The sequence below is a fragment of the Lagenorhynchus albirostris genome, chromosome 15 (genome assembly GCF_949774975.1).
Source record: "Lagenorhynchus albirostris chromosome 15, mLagAlb1.1, whole genome shotgun sequence".
Taxonomy (NCBI): domain Eukaryota; kingdom Metazoa; phylum Chordata; class Mammalia; order Artiodactyla; family Delphinidae; genus Lagenorhynchus; species Lagenorhynchus albirostris.
Window position 1 is genome coordinate 47,036,834 of NC_083109.1, and position 24,383 is coordinate 47,061,216.

Sequence of the window (24,383 nt, forward strand, 5' to 3'; positions counted from 1 at the left end):
ATGGGTTCGTGCCCCGGTCCAGGAAGATCCCACATGCCGCGGAGCGGCTGGGCCTGTGAGCCATGGCCGCTAAGCCTGCGCGTCCAGAGCCTGTGCTCCGCAATGAGAGAGGCCACAACAGTGAGAGGCCCGCGTAACGCAAAAAAAAAAAAAAAAAAAAAAGACAAAAAAAATTCCCGCAATGAAAAGCCCAGGACTAGATGACTTCACTCATGAATCCCACCAATTGTTAAAAAATTAATACCAATACTTCACAAACTCTTCCAAAATACAGAAGAGGAGGAAACACTACCTAACTTATTCCATAAGGTCGTATTACATGATACCCAAACCAGACAAAGTCATCACAAGAAAAGAAAACTACAATCCAATATGCATTGTGAATATAGGTGCAAAATTCTCAGCAAAATACAAGCAAACCAAATCCAGCAACATATACAAAGGTTTAAACATCATGACCAACTGGGATTTATCTCCAGAATGCAAGGTTAATTCAACATATAAAATCAATCAGTGTACAAGTATTGGCAAGGATGTGGAGAAATGGTAACCCTTATACATTGCTGATGGGAATGTAATGGGTGTAGCCACTATGAAAAACAGTATAAAGTTTCCTTAAAAAAAAAGATAGAACTACTGTATGATCCAGCAATTCCATTTTTGGGCATGTATCTGAAGGAAATGAAAACAGGATATTGAAGAAATATCGGCACTCCCATGTTCATTGCAGCATTATTCACAATAGCCAGAAAATGACCACAACCTAGGTGTCCACTGATGGATGAATCGATAAAGGAGATATTATTCAGTCACAAGAAGGAAAGGAATCCTGCTGTTTGCAACAACACCTTAAGGGCACTATGGTATGTGAAATAAGCCAGACAGAGAATGACAAATACTGCATGGTATCACTTATATGTGGGATCTTAAAAAAGTCAAACTCATAGAAACAGAGAGTAGAAAATTAGTTTCCAGAGGCTGGGGGGGTGGAGGAAATAGGGAGCAGTTGGTAAAAGGGTACAAATTTTCAGCTACAAGATGAATCAGGGGGACTTCTTTGGTGGCACAGTGGTTAAGAATACACCTGCCAATGCAGGGGACACAGGTTCGAGCCCTGGTCCGGGAAGATCCCACATGCCACGGAACAACTAAGCCCATGTGCCACAACTACTGAGCTTGCACTCTAGAGCCTGTGAGCCACAACTACTGAGCCCATGTGCCACAACTGCTGAAGCCCACACGCCTAGAGCCCGCAACAAGAGAAGCCACGGCAATGAGAAGCCCACGCACTGCAACAAAGAGTAGCCCCCACTCGCTGCAACTAGAGAAAGCCCTCACACAGCAATGAAGACCCAACACAGCCAAAAATAAAAATACATAAATAAATACATTTATTTTTTAAAAAAGATGAATCAGGTCTGAGGAACTAACGTATAACATGGTGACTATAGTTAATATCACTGTATTCTAGGATTGAAATCTGCTAAGAGAGTAGAATTTAAATGTTCTCATGCAAAGGAAGGGGAAAAAGAAACGTGAGGTGATGGATGTGTTAATTAACTACATGGAAGGAATCTTTTCACAATGTATACATACGTCAAATCATCATGATGCACACTTTAAATATCTTACAATTTTATTTGTCAATTATACCTCAATAAAGTTGAAAAAAATCAGTCATATACCATATAAAGGACAAAACCACATGATCATCTCAATAGATGCAGAAAAAAGCAATTGATAAAATCTAATCCATGATAAAAAACACTTAAAAAACTAGGACTCTAAGGGAACTTCCTCAACCTGATAAAGAGCAACTATGAAAAATCCACAGCTATCATACTTAATGGTGAAAGACTGAAAGCTTTCCCCTTAAGATCAAGAATAAGACAAGGATGTCTGCTTTTGCCACTTTTATTCAACATTGTACTGGAGGTTGTGGCCAGGGCAATTAGGCAAGAAAAAGAAATAAAAAACATACATATCAGGAAGGAAGAAGTAAAATTATCTTATTCACAGATGACATGACCTTGTATACAGGAAATCCTAAGGAATCCACAAAAAAAAACCCAGAACCAATAAACAAGTTTAGCAGGACAGATGATCAGTGAACAGAAATTAACTGTATTTCTATACACTAGCAATTAAAATGAAATTAAGACAACAACTCAAGTTGCTATAGCATCAGAAAGAATAAAATACTTAGGAATAAACTGAACAAAAGAAGTACAAAACTTGAACAGTGAAAACCACAAAATATCATTGAGAGACATAAGGAAGATATAAATAAATGGAAAGACATTCCATGTTCATGGATTGGAAGATATTAGGATGGCCATGCTCCCCAAATTGATCTACATATTCAACACGATTGCTTTCAAAACCTTTTTTTTTCAGAAATTGACAAGCTGATCCTAAAGTGAAAGAGACTGCAGAACGGCCAAAATACTCTCGAAGAGAACACAGTTGGAGGATTCAACTTTGAATTTGAAACTTCCCGGTTTCAAAACTTACTACAAAGCTACAATACAAATTATATATCTGATAATGGACTTGTACCCAGAATTTATAAAGAACTTGTTTTATTCTTACAACAATAAAGAGAGAACTACCCCAATGTAAAAATGGGGAAAGGATCTGAATAGACATCTCTCCAAAGAATATATATAAATAGCCAATAAGCACATGAAAAGATGTTCAGTATCGTTAGTCATTAGGGAAATGCAAATCAATATCACAATGAGATACCACTTCACACACACTGGGATGGCTATAATCAAAAAGAGGGGTAATAACAATTGTTGGTGAGGATATGGAGAAATTGGAACCCTCACATTGCTGGGGGGGTTGTAAAATGATGTCAATACTAAACAGTTTAGCAATTCCTCAGAAAGCTAAACAGAGTTATCCTCTGACCCATCAATTTCACTCCTGGGTATACCCCAGAGAACCGAAAACCCTGTGTGCATATCCACACAAAACCTTGTACGTGAATCTATATACCAGTATTATTCATAGAAGCCAAATAGTGGAAATAACCCAAATGTTCATCAGTTGATGAATGGATAAACAGGGTGGTATATCCATACACTGCAATATTATTTAGCTCTAAAAAAGAATGAAGTATTGATATATGCTACAACGTTGATGAACCTTGAAAATATTATGCTAAGTGAAAGAAGACAGACACAAAGGTCACATATTGTATGATTCCATTTATACAAAATGGCCAGAATAGGCAAATCCACAGAGAAAGACAGTAAATTAATGGTTGCTAGTGGCTGGGAGGAAGGAGGAGTGCGGGTGACTGCTAATGGTTATGGGGTTTCTTCTTAGGGTGATGGAAATATCGTGGAATTAGATAGGGGTCATGGTTGCAAAACTCTGAATATACTGAAGGCCATGGAATCGTAGGCTCTGAAAGGTGAATTTTATGACATATGAATCATCTCTCAATTTTTTAAGAGTAAAAAAAAAAAGGAATGGTCTTATTAAAGTTAGGGCCACTGTTCAACTTGGTTGAAGAAACTAGTTAATTAACCATAGCATCTAGTCTATTTGTCCAGGGCAGACCTCTGCTCCTTAAGACACGGAGCAAATGCCAGCTCATCTCACAACCTCTCACCCTGTGTCGTATGATAAGACCAGTCTTAGACTGACAATGCAGAATCTGTTTAAAAGTAAGTTAGAAGGTAACTAACAAAAGTATCTTCACGCTAAAGGAAGAACAGAACAGCCTCCCAAATGAGAGAAGATGTGATTTTATTTTCAAGCTAAAATCTCCAAAAATTTTTTGAGTAAAAAAGAAAAAGACCTGATTTTTATGAAGTGACTGTGTTAGCAGCTAAATAAAGTGCTTTCTTTTGCTTGCACCCCCCAACTCAAAATGCATTTCAGATGTATTATAGAATTAAATAAACGAGTAATAAAACTAGATGAAATTACAGGCATTCATCCATCTCATCTCTGGATGGGAAAGGTCATTCTCAGCATACACCCCAATCCAAGAAAAACAAACAAAGGAATCAAAAAGGAAAAGACTGATAAACTTAATTATATTTAAAAATAATTAAAGTATCTGTACATTAACACACATCATGAACACAATTAAATGGCAAAGTAAAGGGATGATTTAACATTTGCTAGGAATTTAACAAAAAATAATATATAATTAATTCAAAGAAGTCAGTAAAAAGTCAAATTTCCCAATGGTGAAATTAGCAGAAGTTATGAACAGAAAAAAAAAGGCATGAAAAAACACAGTTTAGAAAAGATATGTGGTTAATTGGAAAATGCTGAAACTTCCTAGGAATAAAAATGCAAATAAAACTGACAATGTAGGGCTGTTTCTCACTTATGAAATTAGCCAAAATTAGGAAAGAGACAAGGCTCAAATTTGTTGATTTCTCAGAGCCTTTATTTTCCCCTGAGGTATTTTTATTTTCTTTGAACATTTCCCTATGTTCACTGAGTTAAATTCATTCCCAAGTGTTTCCTTTTTTGCTGCTATTAAATGTAAAGGCTTTTGACTCAGTCAGAACTGGGTTAAAACCCAGCACTGTAAGTTACGGTGTGAACGTGTCTGTGAGTGTGTGTGTGTTCTATGTTCTGTGTTACTCCACCTCTCTGAGGCTCAGTTTCCACATCCATAAAATGGGGACAAGTAGAGCTTTAAGGGAAGTACCTGCAAATGACAAGTGATAAGTGACAGCAATAACAATGGTGGGATGGCCATAATGATCCTCTTTTGATATCTTCCAATTCCTCTAAAATGAATATCTATTACTTGCACAGTTATGAGTCTAATAATTTGCTGTTGTTTTCATAATGGTATGATTTACATACCTTAGGGTTGCACAAAAATCAACAAAAAATTTCTTTGAGGAAATAGGTTCAGGAAAATTATAGGATGTTACCTATAAATGAAAAATCAATTGCATTATTTGATCTTAGTAACAGAGTAGAAACTCACTATCTTCCCCCATCATAATAGCTACAGAAATTATATAGAAAAGAATTATATAATTCAATAAACAAGAACCATTTAAAATTATGTAACCCTAATGGGAAAAATGAAGAAAGATTTAAATAACGGGGAGAGAAATCATGGTCTCCTTGTTGGCAGTCCCAAAATACTACAGATGACAGTACTCCTTAATTTAATAGAGATTTAACGTAACTCCAACTAAAACACTGACATAACTGTAAGGAATGAAGTTGAATTCAATCAGCTCAGTTTTTCCGAAGAACAAGCTGGTGATACACAACGAGAATTATAAATCTCTTCATAGCGTCATTTTTAACTTGTTGATTTGAGTGTTGAGGGTAAATCCTGTTAGCTTTGGTGTGATGCTCTGAGGAAACAGTCACTCAAGAATTCACTCTGATTTTATTTAACTGAAACTAGAAAGAAATGGGGAGGGAGGGTAAGAAATCTATTATGTTCAGCGTTATCATGGTGAGGAATTTAAATGCATTCACCATTTTCTTTTTTAGTGCTTATGGTCGAATTTATTGTGGTCTTTTAAAATTAAGGTCTAATTGACATATGACAACAGTTTCAGTTGTACAACATAAGGATTCAGTATTTGCTTATATTGCAGAATGATCACAGTAAGTCTAGTTCACATGCCTCACCATACATAGTTACAGAATGTTTTTCTTGTGATGAGAACTTTTAAGATCTACCCTCTTATCATCTTTCAAATGTGCAGTACAGTACTGTTAACTACAGTCGCCATGCAGTATATTATATCCCATGACTTACAGCTGGAGGTGTGTGCCTTTTGACTCCCTTCACCCGCTCCCCACACCCCACACCCCACCTCCAGCCTCGATCTGTCCTCTATGACCTTGGTTTTAGTTTCTGTTTTAGATTCCACATATGAGATCATACTGCACTTGCCTTTCTCTGTCTGACTTATTTCACTAAGCATAATGCCCTCAAGTTCCATCCATGTGGTTGGGAATACATTCATTCTTTAATCCACTTTGCCCAGCAGAGCACAGGACAGATTGTGCGGGATGATGACATCATGGGATGACATCACAGAATGACATCACAGGAACAGGAAGTGGCCACGTTTCAACCCATGGTCTGTCCTGAACATGCTTGGTGCGGAGCTCAGATCTCCCTCTGGGTGTGCAGGATGAGGGGGCCTCTCTGTCGCCCTGGACAGCCAGACAGCCCGACCCAACCTGCCTGTTCCCAGCACGGTGCTCACACACAGATCAGTGATTGGCAAGGGCCGCCCTTGGCTTCCGTCACCATGGGGGCCACATGGGGAAGCACCATGGTTGGTGAGGAGGCAGAGGGAAGGGGAAACTGTGGCAGGAGCTTTTTTTTTTTTAATTAATTTTATTGGAGTGTAGTTGCTTTACAATGCTGTGTTAGTTTCACTGTACAGCAAAGTGAATCAGCTACACATAAACATATATCTCCCCTTTTTTGGATTTCCTTCCCATTTAGGTCACCACCGAGCACTGAGTAGAGTTCTCTGTGCTGTAAAGTTGGTTCTCATTAGTTATCTACTTTATACACAGTAGTGTGTCTATATTAATCCCAAGTTCCCAGTTCATCCCACCGCCCCGCTTTCCCCCTTGGTATTGTGACAAGAGCCTTCACTGTGGTTTCCACGGGGAAGACATGGGTGAGAAGGGCAGGCATGCTTAGGTTTGGCGCAGTGGGCTCCGGGACACAGGCCTGTCCCAGGTGGTCTGCTGCCTGGTCCTGGGGTGATCAGAGCAGGGGGATAGTGGTCCAGGCTGGGAGAGGCCCATAAAGGGGGTGGTGACAGTGTGGGTTCTGGATGGGTGGGTTTGCATTTGAAAGGTGCCCTCACTGGGGTGAGTGGTTGACTATTTCTAGGATGTTACTAAATCGAGGGTCAGCAAGGCCCCAGCTGTTAATACGTCAGACGCAGAAAATACAGGACGTGGTTGATGCACTGGCCCCAAACCTGAAGAAAGGGGCTGTACAACCAAGCCCAACGGTCCAGGGCACCTGAGCGGCCCAGGCAGCCGTTATCAGGAGGGCCTGGTCAAACCCCAGTCCTGCCTCTGCTGCCCACCTGTCTTCTTCTGCATCCCCGGGGCCCCAGGCACCAAGTTTCTTACCTCGGTGAAGCAGAACTCCCCGTGAAAGCCCGGCCTTGCCCTCAAACACTATACACTGTACCTGTATCTTTCCGTAAGATCAGCGCCCCCCCACCCCGCCCCCGCACCACAAACCAAGCACACAGGGTGAGAGCTGCACATCCCCTCCAGCACTGCTCTCCTCCACGCCTTCTGTCTTAAAGGGGCAGGTTCTAAATACCAGATCTCTCCATAGCAGTGTGGCAGCACGTCAAGTCAAGAATAAGACCCCAGACGTAGAGGATGGACTTGAGGACATGGGGAGGGGGAAGGGTAAGCTGGGACAAAGTGAGAGAGTGGCATGGACATACCTACACTACCAAACATAAAATAGCTAGCTAGTGGGAAGCAGCCGCATAGCACAGGGAGATCAGCTCGGTGCTGTGTGACCACCTAGAGGGGTGGGATAGGGAGGGTGGGAGGGAGGAGATATGGGGATAGATGTATACGTATAACTGATTCACTTTGTTATAAAGCAGAAACTAACACACCATTGTAAAGCAATTATACTCCAATAAAGATGCAAAAAAAAAAAAAAAAAAGAGTAAGACCCCAAAGGAGAGTCACAGGGGAGGAGCCAGCTCTGCCTTTTAGCAGGTGCTTGATGTGGGTGGAGATACTACTACGCGCAAGGTTGCTGCGGATTAAACTGGATGAAGAGTGCCTGCACCATTCATACACGAGTTGTCATCATCACCATCACCATCCTCCTCCTCCTCCTCCTCAGTTATAACCTCTAGATGCTGCCTTCCCAACTTTTAACATTCAAGACCCATCCTAGAGCATCATCTTCTTAGAAATAAGATGTTGCCAGAGACACGGGTCAGAATGCCAGCTCAGCTGTATGACCTTCGCAAGTTACTTCCCTCAGGTTCCTCGTATGTAAAATGAAGATAAAAACACTACTGCTCATAGGACAGAAGTGTTAGTGCAGGTCCTCTGAGATGAAGATACCCAGACAGGATCAACTGTGCAAAGACTGTCTTAGAGGGATGCCTGTGGGAGGCTGGGAGAGCCATCCGGCTGAGATGCAAGTCTCCTCCCTGTGAAGGAGGGAGGGGAGAAAGGGGGAGGGGAGAGGAACACCCTAGAACACTGTGCAGCCTGAGGAAGGCTGGGGAGGCCCCAGGGGTCACGGAGGCAGTGATGGCCATCAAAGGAGCCCCCCATCTCTCAGCAATGGGCCGGACTCAGTATCCCTGCTGGGGTGAGTCACTGGCTGGGAAATTTGGTGACAGATTACAGAGCACAGTGGCTGGGCCCTCAGTCAGTCATGTCCCCTTTAGTTGGAAACCTGCACACGTGAAGCCCTTGGAACGGGGCTGGGCACACGGTGAGCTCTGTGTAAGTGGCTGTCATTGTCATGATTAATTATTACCAATTGCCAGACATGGTATCTGACAGTGGAACTAATAAACACATTAAAAAATCTATGTCAAGGATGATATGACATGAAAGATTATTATTTAACTTTCTTTATGTATTTGTTTTATCTACTGTAATAACAGTTGCAGAAAAAAGCTCTTATATTTCTTTATCCTCCCTGGAACATCTCCTCTATATACAAGTTCATAGTACACGTTCAATGAATGTCTGCTGAATAAATAATGAATTCAAAATATCAGGGAATGTATACTGATATAATCTTCAGTACTAGATGGGCTTAACCTTATCTTTGAAATAAATTCATACAAGTTTCCCAGTCTGCCCTTCCTAGGAAGGTTATACATAGTTATTTTTCCAATATTTTATAATAAAAATATCAAACAAAGTCGAAAGAATTTTTCAGTGAACACCCATATACACACCGCCTAGATTCTACCAGTAACATTTTACAATACTTATTTTATCACGTATTTATCCATCTATCCATCCCTTTCTCATCCATCAATCCATCTTATTTTTGGTGTATTTCAAAGGAAATTGTAGACATCTGTATTCTCCCCTAAATATATACTTCACCATGCATACAATTAACTAGAGTCCAGCCTTTTTTCAGTTTTTATTCTTTTAACGTAAAGTTTACAATGAGATTTTAAATGAATGAAAATCACTTCCAAGCACCAGGACATTACCTGGTTGAGAGTAGCTGGCAGCTCTTCATTTCTAAGGAGCATTTAATGCCCTGGGTGGGCACAGCATTTGCTTGGAATGTGGCACTCGGCCTCTGTTTACCTGCTTCCTACAGATGCTAGTCATTGCAAGAAGGATGGGGTCTCCAGGAGGCAAGAAGTTTATGAAGAAGCATCCATGGGACGAATGCCTGTGGCCTCCAGGGGGAGAAAGCAGGAGTCACAGAGGGAGAAGTGCAGCCGCGGTGCAGGTACGACCAGCCCCATGGGGAGCGAGAATGCTGTGCAGAGCTGTCCTGAGTTGGGCTGAGATGGCTGGGCTTTTGTATCTCTGAGGCCATCAGTCCCTGGTCATGGTTATTCCCCCGACCATGGTGCTCTCTGCAGCTGAAGCACCCCTGCAGGGGCTGACACTGAGGGCCGCCGGTGGTGGGCACGCCCAAGAGCTGGGGGACAAGTCCCTCCTGGAAGACGGTCTGGTGGCACACCACAGAGTCCACCACACTGTTGACACCTCACTCATTTTATTTTATTTATTTGGCTGCATCAGGTCTTAGTTGCTGCATGCGGGATCTTTGCTGCGGAGCGCAGGCTTAGAGCACACGGGCTTAGTTGCCCCGCAGCATGTGGGATCTTAGTTCCCTGACCAGGAATCGAACCCGCACCCCATCCTGCAATGGAAGGCAGATTCTTTTCTTTTTTTTTTTTAAACATCTTTATTGGAGTATAATTGCTTTACAATGATGTGTTAGTTTCTGCTTTATAACAAAGTGAATCAGCTATACAAATACACATATCCCCCCATCTCCTCCCTCTTGCGTCTCCCTCCCACCCTCCTGATCCCACCCCTCTAGCACAAAGCACCGAGCTGATCTCCCTGTGCTGCGCAGCTGCTTCCCACTAGCTATCTATTTTACATTTGGTAGCGTATATATGCCAATGCTACTCTCTCACTTTGTCCCAGCTTACCCTGCCCCCTCCCCGTGTCCTCAAGTCCATCCTCTACCGTCTGTTGGAAGGCAGATTCTTAACCACTGGACCACCAGGGAAGTCCCGACGCCTCACTCGTTTTAGAGACCCATCATGGGGCAACTGCACAAGCTTTATTCCACAGCAACAGGAAATTCCAGCCAAACCATGTTTAGGGTCCTGGAGTCTGAATTAGCGGCGTGGAGTAGGTTGTGATAAACAGTTGCTTGTATTTAACAGCCGGGTGGGAAGTGACTCTGCAAAGGGCTGGAGTTCATGGCTGACTCTTCCATCACTAGGGTGTTCCCCATGTGCCATGGGAGGGCGCTGCACCTCAGGCAGCAGGTGGTACTCACCAAACTGTGCACCAGTGATGTAGCAGAGAGGGACCAGGAAAGGATTTCAGGCTTGTGCCATGTGAGTAAAAAATGATTTGAGACCTGGTGTAAAAACTAATGGACTGGGTTTCCCTGGTGGCACAGTGGTTGAGAGTCCACCTGCCGATGCAGGGGACATGGGTTCGTGCCCCAGTCCGGGAAGATTCCACGTGCCACGGAGCAGCTGGGCCCGTGAGCCATGGCTGCTGAGTCTGCGCATCCGGAGCCTGTGCTCTACAACGGGAGAGGCCACAGCAGTGAGAGCCCCGCGTACCACAAAAAAAAAACAAAAAAAAACCAAAAAAAACTAATGGACTGCTTACCTAGATTCAGAGAACTAGTCAAAATAAAACGTGACGCTAGCTAAAGAAGCCAGCAGTCACAGACTCTATACACAATCGTTAGGATTAGCCTTGGCTGAAAAACCAAATGGTCTCATCAAAATGATATTTTACAATGAAAAATCTATCTCCAGTATCTGAATGTCTGTGCACCCCCCCTAAATTCATGCTGAAAACCTAACACCCAAGGTGATGGAATTAGAAGATGGGACTCTTGGGAGGTGCTCAGGTCATGAGAGCAGAGCCCACATGAGTAGGATTAGCGCCCTTTTCAAAGAGGCCTCAGAGAGCTCCCTAGTCCCTCCCACCACGTGAGGACACGAAAGAAATCTGCAACCAGGAAGAGCCTCACCTGACCACGCCGCCGCTGACCTCAGACTTCCAGCCTCCAGAAGTGTGGGCAGTCAATTTCTGTTGTTTATAAGCCACCCAGTCCCTGGTGTTTTGCTGCAGCAGCTGGACATTACGCTCTACTCCTTCCTTTAAAACATTAAGTCCCTTCCTGAAGTGGACACCTGTCCTTTGTGGATGCCCCTCTGACCATACTACCCACATCGATAACACCTTACAAGATAATTCCTGTCTTTCCAATGGAGAATGCAGAAAATCAAACAACCAAACCCTCACTTCCTGGCCTCCGTGCTGCTGGGATGCAGTCGTGTTACTTAGGTTCTGCCAAGCAGAAGGGCTCCAGGGAGGCTTTGCTGGGAACGGAAGGGGGCAGGAGTAGAGGCAGGGCCAGGAGCCAGGCAGAGCTGGTGTGGCCTGAGTGGCAGCCGGGAAGGGGTCCCCTGACTCACCGGCTTCCTGACCCTTGGCAGGCTGATTCTGCCGTATCTTTCTGGGAGTCACCTGGGAAGCCCAACCCACTTCCTGATGGATCGCAGGGGCCTGAGAGCTCTGTTCCTCAACATTTCTTCCTGTATCAACCAGCTAGGGGCGATTCAGTTGTATGCATCTAAAAACTCTGACCAATATACTTCCTGTCACCGACAACAGTGGAAAGGGAATTACAACCTCTTTTGGACCCAACCTGTTTTGTTCTACTTTATCCATCATGCCTCCTGTTCTAAGTCCTTCCCAGCAAATCCGCACTGCCTGCCCTACAACTCTGCGTCTCCAGACCTGTTTATCTACTCTTCCCGCTTCCTAGCATGTCTGGCATGATGTTATCTACCTGTGCACTCTTCCCAAAGCTCTTTCCAGTGGCTGCTTCGCATCCTCTGACGGGTCATTTCAACAGCCCTTAGCGTTCGTGGGCCTGCCATTTGCAGACATGACTATGCTGCAGTGATAACCGCAGGTAATCTGTAAGTTTGCGGAGGCACAAATCTGAATCACTGATACACCAAGGCTGGTGAATTGCCTTGGTTTTTCTCTTCCTTCCACCCCAATACCTATCAGTGCTCACATCGGCCAAACCCGGCGGGGAGCCAGTTAGCAAAGGGAGCCCGAGGAAATGTAGCTGGTTGGGCCGGTGCAGTTGCCACACGGAGCAGAGTCAGCGCAAAGCAAATTTGGATCTGGGGCAGTGGAGGCCACGACAGCTCGGCAAAAGGTCACAGCAGGCAGGAGGAGCACAAGAAACAAGACTCTAATTAGAATACAACAAAAGGAGGGCGTGCTCTGTCATGTTCTGTTCATAAGGAATAGAGTTTTGTTGGGTTGGTTTGGAGAGTCAGTAAGCTGTCTCTGGAAGTCAAGAACAATAAAGCATGTGGTACATATATACAATGGAATATTACTCAGCCGTAAAAAGAAAAGAAATTGAGTTATTTTGTAGTGAGGTGGATGGACCTAGAGACTGTCATACAAAGTGAAGTAAGTCAGAAAGGGAGAAACAAATATCATATATTAACACATATATGTGGAACCTAGAAAACTGGTACAGATGAACCGGTCTGCAAGGCAGAAATAGACACACAGACGTAGAGAACAAACGTATGGACACCAAGGGGGGATAGGAGGGGGTGGGATGAATTGGTAGATTGGGATTGACATATATACACTAACATGTATAAAATAGTTAACTAATAAGAAAAAAAAGAACAAATAAATCTATGCATCTATGCACCAGTTCTCACGCTGGATAAAAATGGGGACGAATCGAGAAAAGTGCTACTGTAGCAGCAGGATATTACAGCCAGTGCCAAACACAGGAAATGAGTGAGTGTTTCTGCTACAGAAATCAGGAGGAAACATCAAAGACAGAACTGGTGGGGATTCAACTGTGCACAAGTATTCTCATAGTGTCATTGTGATCAAAACTGCGCCTGACACGTCCTTGACCCAACTCACTGACAGATCCAGGCCTCGGAAGTTTGAGAAAGTAGTGGGAGGGGCCACCGGTCTTGACTTACTTCCAATTAACAAGGAGGAAGTGATGGGAGAAGTGGAAGCGATGAGAGAAATGGAAGTGACCAGCACCACAAGGGAAGACACTCACGTCACATTTATGTTCACGATGGCCAGGAATGAGAAACCTAGTCTGGCTGAGAATCCCGTAATTTCTTTTTCTTTCTTTTTTTAAAAAATTAATTAATTAATTTAGTTCGTTTTTGGCTGCATTGGGTCTTCTTTGCTGAGCGTGGGCTTTCTCTAGCTGCAGCGAGCAGGGGTCATCCTTTGTTGCGGTGCATGGGCTTTTCATTGCTGTGACTTCTCTTGTTGCGGAGCACAGGTTCTAGGTGTGCGGGCTTCAGTAGTTGCAGCACACGGGCCCTAGAGTGCGCAGGCTTCAGTAGTTGTGGTGCACGGACTTAGTTACTCTGAGGCGTGTGGGATTTTCCCGGACTAGGGCTCAAACCCATGTCCCCTGCATTGGCAGGCGGATTCTTAACCCCTGCGCCACCCGAATCCTGTCATTTCTGAGCAGAGATTCCAAAAAGTTGAAAGGTGAGTTGGAATCTTAAAAAAATGTCCTCCTTCTCAGTTAAGGTGAGACGTTCTTGAAAATGGGGTTCTGACACCACAAACACAAATCATTAGTGAAGAGGTAGAAGAATCCCAACAAGCTGCTGTGTCTGCGCCGACAACTTTGCAGTGAACTCACGGCTAGAAAGGACAAACTACGAGGAACGGTTCCGGAGGCAGAGACGGGTCTAAATGAATGATGTCTACAAGCCTAAGACCCAGGGAAGGGAGTCTTGCAAATAAAGCTAAAGAAAACCATCAAAGAACTTTTTAAAGGTGTTTTTGGAACAAGATAAGGTTGACTGGTGGCAGAATAAAAGAAAACAAACCTACTCAACTCCTGTCCATTGGAGTGTTTAATACCCGTGACAGGAGCAAATAAAGAAAGAAGTAAGACTTCTGGGCTGGGAAGAGGAGGCCAGCATTAACAAGCAGGACTGGATCCTCAAGGCCACGGCACCACTGTAAGAGGGCATCTGGGTGTTCCATGGGCATCTCCATTTCCCAGCCTGGAGGGACCACCTGCCGGGCTCTGATTAAAACTAAAATGCACGTGACATAATTTGTGGTCACCATCCAGCATTCACAGGGAATTGAAGAGGTGCTGAGACAAGGTGGGTACGTAATGTTGACCCCTGGTTTCAAAATCAGAGAAGGCACTGGACTCTTCCTTATGAAGATGTGGGCTTCAGGGCCATCTTACGCATGACTCTAACTGGGATTACTGGCAAAACGGTCTATCTTTGGCCAAAAGTGCTCATCCCTAGGGGGGGGGTCATCTTGGGTTTCTAGAGACAAGCTATGTCAGCTCAGGGGTGCTCAGAGCAGCTCATAGCTGTTCACACTTGCTATGTTTTTGGCAGGGCTGTTAGACTAGGAATGGTCAAAACCCGTTAGACATGGATTTGAATTTCAAAAAAGGAGCTGACAAGTAACGATACCTTTTAAGCAAGATGGAAAATTGTGTGTAACAGGATGACAAAACAGCTGTTAAACGTCCACACGCCCAGAGCCCCTAGTTGATAAATCACTATCACACAGGAGCAGGCCCCAAGTTTCTTCCCATGACCGTTCTGTTCAGGATGTTTTTTAAAAAGTTAAATTAGGATAAGGAGTACATCAAGGTTAAACTGACAAATGGCTTAAAGTTGAGAGAAATGGTAAATCTTCTAAGCCAGTGTTTTCTAAACATCAGTCTTGTGTGAACTGCCTTCATAATTCTCACCACATGGGCTTAAGGATTTTCTTTAAGTTGACTCATTTTAAACTTAAAAAAGAAGAAGCTATGCATTTGATGTGTTAATTACATTTTTATACAATAAATTAAGTTCATAAGAATTAAAACGAACAATGAAATAAAAGTGTAAAAAATGCTCATCTGAGAACCACCTAAAAATCTTCTGGGCTATTTCTAGCAGTGTCTGTAACATGCTTTGGAAACATGGGCCCAGGTGACATCATTGGGATACAAAATACCACTCAACTGGCTGAGACAACAGGTTCACAAAATGAAATTTGGTAGAAATAAATGTGAACTCCTGTGAGCAGGGGTACAGAAAGCATTAATGGAGCACATGCTGGGGACGGTGCTGTGGGCCAGGAGCACACGTGAAAGGGACTCTGGATTGAATTGACTCTTCCTGCAAAATGATGGAAATGCCTGAGTCCCTGACGTGCATTTGGGCTCATGGGAGGCAGTTTCTACGTTGCGGCAAGTCCTGCTCCGTGAGTCCCCAGCTCTCACTGAGAATGCGGGGCTCAGCTTTGGTGGGCACCAAGGGTGGGATTCTGCCACACTGGACTGGGGTGAGGTGAACAGAATCCTGGCCACAAAAAGATGAGCTGAGAGCCTGGGAAGACCTAGGATGGGGCAGGCGGACTGTCTTCTTACAGATAGGTTCAGCCTGCTGGGCTCAGCCTAGGAAGGACCCATCGGATGATCCGAGCTGCCTACAAATGGGATTGGCTGCCCTGGAAGGAGGGAGCCCCTGATTGCTGGGAAGGACAAGCACAGGCTGCTCAAGCATTTGGAGCTGAGAGAGGCTTAGTCCTGGACCAAGTTCCCCAGAAGCAGAGGTCGAGATGGGGATTCAGATGCACACGGCTTATTGGGAGTGTCTTTGGGAGTGAGAGAGGCAGAGGGGAAGGATAAAGACCCCAGCAAGCCTGTGTTCGCAGCTAAGTCTAGCCTTGGCCTGACCCCACGGGCAGCTCTGTAGCGTGAACGGAACTGCGCTTATCCCACAGGAGGCAGGGGCCTGCCTTTTACTGTCAGGCAGGTGGCTTGACCTACCCTGTGAGGTGTGTCCTCCTAACTGTCACTGAGAGCAGGTCTCCGGAGAAGGGGGCCCCTGTGATGCCATCAGAACCCAACACCCACCCCAGCCTGTGAGGAGACCTGGGTGCTTTAGGAAGGTGGCTTTTGCGTGGTCCTCTCCACCTGGAAATGATTGGTGGCCCCTGAGTTTTTGTAACTAATGTCTGAGTTCAGTTTTAAAAAACTGTTAGAGACCATTTGTCTTCTTCTTGGCCCCTACTGTGTCCCTGACAGCCAGAACTTGCAAAAATCTCTCTTCTCTAAGAGGCTCCTGTAATTGTTACCACGTCCAAGTCAGGCAGGGGCAGACCCAGGTTTTAGGGGGCCTGAGGCTTATTCTATTTTGGAAGCCCCCTTAATGGGAAAGAATACAAAATTACTAATGCAAGATGCCCACAGGCCACTGGAAGGGCTGGGGGCAAGGCAAGGGCCTAGAGGACCCTTGAGTGTTACTTGATACCCCAAAAATCTACGTCTGCCTGCAGTAATTTTTGCCATGTAAATGGAATAGTCTACTATTATTTATTTACCTTTTAAAATTAATTCACTTAAAACCAAATATATCTAAACTCATCCTAAATAATAATCATGGTGGTATCACAATTTGATGTACTAGTTACATGTATTTTAAATAAGCTTAAAACAAATCCCTAAGCTCAAAGAAGATTTATCTTTGGTCCATCTAAAATCATCTCATGTTCAACCAAAGGGAGACATAATCCCTTTGGATAAGTGGTGATAGGAAACAGTCTTAGATGCTTCGTTCTCTACCCTAGGTTTCATCCCGAAAGAGTCACCTGGAAGGAGCCTAGTTCAGGCCCCTAAAGCAGGACCCTGCTCAGGTCCAGCTTTCAAAGCATGTTTATACAATTACTAACTCAGTGAGTGCTCACCCAGCCGCTAGGAGGGAAGGGAACAAAGCAGGTTCATTCGCTTACCACCCACTTGCTTTTGCTCAGAGGTCAAACAGCTACGCAGGGGGGAAATCCAACTTAACTCAGTGTCCAGATTTCACAGCATGAACATTTTCACTACCTTTTGCTTCCTTACCATGTTCATTATCAGTCAGCTTTGATTTTAAGATAAGAAACTCCAACAATCAGCAACAACTCCTTGCTATGGGTCTGTGACTATTTAAACAGGGAAGGGTTCCCCCCTCCCAGGGAGTCACTAAGTGGGAGGCTTTGAGCAGTGACTTAGTCTCCTTATGCCTTAGTTTCCTCATCAGTAAAGTGGGTATTCAATGAAATAACCTATGGAAAAGCACTTCTTAGTACAATGCCTGGAATACAGTACATCTTTAATATATGTTAGCTATTCTAATGATTATTATCAATCACTAGAATTTTTTTGTTTTTAATTTTAAAGCACGGTTTACTAAGTTCCTAGGCCAAGCTAAGAAGTATCTGGGCAAACAGCCACTTCCTTTTACAAAGTACATTGTGAAGAAAGAATACACTAAATGCACACAAAGTACTTTCAAGTTAAATTATGTCAAAATTATGTAGCCATAAGAATGCATATATTAGCATGAGCAATAGTGACCATCAATAATTAAAACTTCATTCTTCTCATCCAAATAGATGTATGTGGTATTTTAGCATCCAGGATTTATAATTGTGTGTATGTGTCTCTTTCTCAGTGTTGATCAGTGGGCACAGTATCTGCTACAATAAAGGTACTTAGAGAGGGTCATGGAAGGATGGCCCCGAGCAAGACAGCTTCATAGATCAAATCAGAACATTAGTTTAGAATCTATTCTTGGCTTTTAAATTTCCTTATTCCCCATGTCTCTTTGTACTAATATGGGCTCTTCCATCTATTCCATTGATCCAGCCCCTGAAAATTCTTGCCATTCTTTGGATTCATGATAAGAAACTCATCTGTAAGCTCTGAGAAAACACAGGAAGCCCAAGAGAAAAAAAATAGTGCTGCTATCCCACCAGAGCTGCCACTAGTCAAATTTAGGCGGTTTCCACACCACCACCTCAGTCTGGGAGAACTGGTCAACTGGCCCCGGACATGTGCTGCACTATTTCTAGTCTGCAAATCTCCCAGGAAGCTCAGACCTCTGAGCCACCTTGAAATAAAATACATGTGGGTCCATCTTAAAGGATGGAACACAGACTAGAATAAACTCCATGGGCCTAAAGGTTCTGGAGACCATATTCATGAGTAGTCTGAAAACATCCTCCATAAACTTGCAGAAGAGGAATGAGCCTGCTCTAACCTTGCATCCACCTTGCCAGTTCTCTCTTTCCCAACCCATGCACCGAGGATGGGTGTATCTTGGCCGATGATTCATTCAACCATTCTTCTATTTAACAAACATGGTGGAGCATCTACGATGCACCAGGCTGTCAGCATGAGATAACAGACATATTAAAAAGCTACCCTTGGAAATTCCCTGGCGGTCCAGTGGTTAGGACTTGGCGTTTTTACTGCCATGGGTCCAGGTTCAATCCCTGGTCAGGGAACTAAGATCCTGCAAGCCATACATAGAGTGGCCAAAAAAAAAAAAAAAAAGCTACCCTCTGCACCCAGATATGTACAGCAAGATCACTGTTAAAACTGAGATTTGTCTGGGATGAAGTGAGAGAGTGGCATGGACATATATACACTACCAAATGTAAAACAGATAGCTACTGGGAAGCACCCACATAGCACAGGGAGATCAGCTCGGTGCTCTGTGTCCACCTAGAGGGGTGGGATAGGGAGGGTAGGAGGGAGACACCAGAGGGAAGAGATATGGGGATGTATGTATATATATAGCTGATTCACTTTGTTATACAGCAGAAACTAACACACCATTGTAAAGCAATTATACTCCAATAAAGATGTTAAAAAAAAACAACCCTGAGATTTGTGACCAGCACAATGGCAACAGAAGATAGAAAGTGTAAGTTCTTCTGAGAAAGACCAGGATTGCTTTACAACGAAGGCAGCATCGGAGTTGAGCCTGGAAGGATGAGTAGGCAGTGGAAGGGATTCCAGGCAGAGAGAAGAGGGTGAGAAATGCCATTCAGAGGCGAGGGGTGAGCAAGTGCTTTGGGAAGACCATAAATCCAATCTTTCTCAGTATTGCTAGAGCCCCAAGGGTTCTGTGGAGGGGGAACTGGGGTTGCACAGAACAGATCACCTTGTAGGCCAAGCAAACAAATGTAGGTTTGACCCTATGGGTGATGACAAGACACCAATGGATACCTCTGAGCAGCAGATGGACATTTTGGGGGGCCAATCAAGTGGCGGGGTGGGAGGATGATCCATGCATATTAAGCGTGAGGCACATATAGGTGAGAAATATTTAAGGGGGTCAGGACTTGATACATGTGGGAGGTGGGTAGAGGATAGGGATTCCCAGAGAAGTTTCAGGTTTCAGCTGTAGGAAACTTGGGTAGAAGGTGGTAGAATTCACCAAATTATGGCATCCAGAAAAATGGCAGGTGTAGTGGGAGAAACAAAAACAGATGAACTTTAGAGCAGTGGAATGTGAAGAGACCGTGGGTCACCAAAGTGGAGATGACCGACACAGCTGGGTATGAGTTTGGAGCTTGGGCACATGGCCAGGGGTTGGAGAGACAGCGTTAGCATAGGCGGGATGGCTAACGGATGCCACCAATGAAATCTGAGGTAAAGCCAGCGGGCTCCGCTAGATCAGAGGACAGCATCACCTGCAGCGATGTGCTGGGACCAGCTCACAACACGTCCAGTTAAGTTCCCGAAAGTAAGTCCTGTGAAGCGACTAAAATAGGAAATAAAGAAAAGGCTAAAGAGAACAAACACTACTGGAATCACATTGACACCAACTGCTTGTTCCTCACCGTACCAGCCAGGAGTGACACAATAATTACAACTGAACATTCCCGCCTACACTGTTGGTGGGAAGGTACAATAAGTTGGTGCAGCCACTATGGAGAATGGTACGGAGGTTCCTTAAAAATGTAAAAATAGGGGCTTCCCTGGTGGCGCAGTGGTTGAGAGTCCGCCTGCCGATGCAGGGGACATGGGTTCGTGCCCCGGTCCAGGAAGATCCCACATGCCGCCGAGCGGCTGGGCCCGTGAGCCATGGCCACTGAGCCTACGCGTCCGGAGCCTGTGCTCTGCGACGGGAGAGGCCACAACAGTGAGAGGCCCGCGTACCACCAAAAAAAAAAAAAAAAAAAGAAAGTAAAAATAGAGCTACCATGTGATCCAGCAATCCCACTACTGGGCATATATCTGGAGAAAACTCTAATTCGAAAAGATACCTGCACCTCAATGTTCATAGCAGTACTATTTACAACAGCCAGGACATGGAAGCAACCTAAATGTCCATTGACAGGTGAGTTGATAAAGAAGATGAGCTACAAATATACAATGGAATATTACTCAGCCATTAAAAAGAATGAAATAACGCCATTTCAGAGACATGGATGTACCTAGAGATTATCATCCTGAGGGAAGTAAGACAGACAGAGAAAGACCTAGTGTCTGTGCCTGCATCGCTTTCTGGCCAGCGCTCAGGCTACTAGCGATCCATGATGTGAGCAACAGGCAGGGCTTCTGGACCTGCCGCAAGTCACAGCTGAGAGCTGTCAGCCCCAGGGAGCTGAGAGCTCACTGAGCGTGTGGATGGTGGGTAGGGGCTGCTGCCTCTCTCCTGGACGCTGCAGACACTGGTAACAGCTGTGGTGCTACTTCCCAGTGGGGTCCCCAGCGTCCTCTTCCATCAGCACTCCCGGCCTTCAGGTAGAGAGGCCCTACTCTGATTCCACCAGGGAAGAAGGTGAGGTCCGAAGGCTGAGTTACCTCCCCGAGTCCTCACAGCTGGCCAGCGCCGGGGTAGAGCGTGGCTCTCGGGGTCGTCTTACCCGCACGCCAACCCTTAACTTGTAACTGATCAGGAGGGTTACTGTGCTCTGTGTGCCCCTGAGCTCCAGAGGACCAACAGGACAGGCAACAGCAGAACCTCCAGACGAATGTTCCACTGTCTCGGGAAACAGAGCTGGCAATCCTTTTTACTGTGAAGGTTAAGGGCTTATACTCCCTGTATGTCCACCTAATGTTTGGTCAGGCTTTTTGTTTGTGTGACCCCATTCTGACTGCAGGGCCACCATGCCCGGTGCTCACTTGGCTACACTGTTCGGGGTTGGCCTTTCTGCCCCCTACAAGCTAACAGACTCAAAGAAACTGAGGCCGAGGGCGGCACACAGAGTTCCCCAAAGCCACCCCCGGCTCAGACCAAAACGTGATCTCCTGACACCTTGGTCAGTTTATCTAACTGGTTAACCACTGGTCCCTGCCCTTCAGCTGCTCTAGTTCCTCAAACTGGAAGGGGCTTCACTCTGAATAGGAAAATTAAAGAGTTCTCCCGATCATGGAGACCACAGCCACAGCACCCTTAGGTCAGGTGATACCAAATGGAGGGAAGAGGGTGACGACACCTGGGGACAGGGGGTCACAAGCTGTCAATCAATGATGCTAAATGGAAGCTGAAACCTAGCAACAGTTATTGATATGATTAAGGCGTGACCTTGGGAATGTCTTTATAAGTCTGGCCTATAAAGAAAATTCCTTTGGCTTGAAAATTTCTGAAATTAGACTCAAGTAGATTAGGTGAAAACATGTTGGAGATAAATAAACCTGTTCCAAGTTTTTCAAAATCACATCAGTATATTAAGATTCAGCCCATCCCCAAACATTATGCACGTGCCACAGGCAAGAGGTTCTGATCAACTCTGATGTCTGTTTCCTGAGGGCAGAAGTGTGCCTGAGAAGCTTCATAACCAAATGAGATCTCTGTCTTTCTTAATATCCTATCGCCTGTGTGTTATATTATAAAGATGAATCCAGGGAGTGTGACAAGCCATACACACCCCCAAACTGAGGCCTTATTCCTTCCCCAAAGGAAGACGCTACAGCAGTTTTCATCTTCCTCCTAAAGGCACGGTTGTTGGAGCTGATACCGACCGTAGAGGAAATAGCTCCAGAGGAAGTGGATGGCAATAATCAGTGCTCAGGAGTGGAAAACGCAATGTGATTCACATTAACTAAAAGAAAAGGTCGAGGGAGAAAAAACAACCAAAAATTAAAACCACAGGCACTCTTACGCATCAGCAAATGCCACACTGAGCATGTCACTGTGACATGCTTTTTAAAGTCCAAGGAAGAAAAAAAAAGGCAAAATTTCAAAACAAAGCCTAATAAAACCTAGTTATGGCAACACTGAACTAGTACAATGCAAAATGCAGTTATATAAAAACAAATGAATTCTTTTTAGTGAAGCTAGCATTTGTTATAAGAAAAAAGGAACCAATACATTATTTTTCACTCAATGTCAAATACTCCTTTATATACCTTCGTTAACTTTTGTTGAATATTATCAAACTTTAAAATGTTAACTTTTGGGCTTCCCTGGTGGCGCAGTGGTTGAGAATCCGCCTGCCGATGCAGGGGACACGGGTTTGTGTCCCGGTCCGAGAAGATCCCACATGCTGCGGAGCGGCTGGGCCCGTGGGCCATGGCCGCTGAGCCTGCGCGTCCCGGAGCCTGTGCTCCTCAACGGGAGAGGCCACAACAGTGACAGGCCCGTGTACCGCAAAAAAAAAAAAAAAAAAAAAAAAAAGTTAACTTTTGCTCAAAGTGTACTTTATCTTTGTAGCTAGAATTCTTGCCTCATTATAAGCCTTCTCTCAAGTAGCATCATTTAATTTCTCAATAATGAGTGATCTAGGAACGTAAAACAAAGGAGTGACAGTTGGGTTCCTTAGAATCCAATCAACAAGGAAGTAAAAAATAAATAAACAAAAAAGAAACCTCAAAGCTACTGGGATCAATTGCTCTGGAACAACGGAAACCACTGGAAACAGTGAGTAGAGCCACGGAACTCCGACTTAAAGTAAGAGCCAATTAAGAATCCATGTGGGGACTTCCCTGGTGGTGCAGTGGTTAAGAATCCACCTGCCAGTTCAGGGGACACGGGTTTGAGCCCTGGTCTGGGAAGATCCCACATGCCGTGGAGTAACTAAGCCCGTGCACCACAACTACTGAACCTGTGCTCTAGAGCCCGTGAGCCACAACTACTTAGCCCACGTGCCACAACTACTGAAGCCTGTGCGCCCTAGAGTCCACGCTCCACAACAAGAGAAGCCCCGCAATGAGAAGTCGGCGCACCGCAACGAAGAGTAGCCCCCACTCACCGCAACTAGAGAAAGCCTGCGTGCAGCAATGAAGACCGAACACAACCAAAAATAAATAATAATAATAATTCACGTGGACGCAGATTTTGAGTTTCTTTATCAATGCGTACATGGATAACTATGAATTTGAATCAGTTATAAGAAAACATGACCAAGCTTGCAAACCATCCAATGAAGTTACTATTTGGATGGGATCTGATGTATTCCCAAGTGGATTTTAATGTCAGCCTAGACCAGAAACGGAATGACTTGACTGTGTAGCGTGGGAAGGTTTTGGGCGGATGTCTTGGGTGGGAGTGTTGTGTGACCACACGAGTTGTCGTGAGCGGTTGTTATAAGCAGTGGTGACTTTAGGAGACAAAGTGTCACCTTTTTTGGAAAGCGGCACCAATCAATGAAAAGGTAGACTTAGTCATATGGAAGCACGGAGGAGGGGAGAGAGAAGGAGGGAAGGAGGGAGGGGCAACGTAATCATACATGTATGCATGTTCCTGGGAGCTGAGCCCCAGGCAAAGAGTCTGGGTGGGGCCTTAAAATGTTTTATTTTTGTCTGACTTTACAAGTCTGGGAGTCTTCCTGGGCCAAGCTAACCCAATGACTGTATGTTCTGCTGTGTGAACTCCTGGACACACATTTGCAGTTCCCTTTGCCAGTGAAAACAAAACAATATTAGAAGCAGCATTTGGGGCTCAAATGGTTGGTCTCCGCATCTTGCATTTAATGCTACTATTTTCTATTCTGGCCAACTTAGAAACATTTGTAATTGACCAAGACTTGAAGAGACCATTCATCATTCCAAGTTACCCATCAGAAAGGCATTTCATCAACATGTCTGGTTTTCCATAATTTATTGATCTTATATTTCCACATATCAAAATTCCTAAAACATGCAGAAACCACACTGCAGACAATAAAGACTATGTATTATTTTCCAGTTGATTTTTTTCAATATTTTTGGTTATAAAATTATGATACCAGTGACACAATGAATCATATGGACTTAAAATCTAATGTTTTTGGCAAATTTGGAATAACTTTTTTTACCAAAAAGAGCAATACAAGTTTGTTATAGAAAAATTAGA

At 44.3% G+C, this 24,383-nt stretch overlaps 1 protein-coding gene and 1 non-coding gene across 2 annotated transcripts in view; one reads left to right on the forward strand and one right to left on the reverse strand.

Annotated features, from left to right (window-relative positions):
* RIN2 (Ras and Rab interactor 2) overlaps window positions 1–24,383 on the reverse strand; it is a 218,883-nt gene that overhangs the window by 145,118 nt on the left and 49,382 nt on the right. The window lies entirely within an intron of this gene.
* On the forward strand, window positions 18,528–18,600 carry TRNAK-UUU (transfer RNA lysine (anticodon UUU)). The gene has a single exon. It is a non-coding gene; the product is annotated as a tRNA-Lys (tRNA).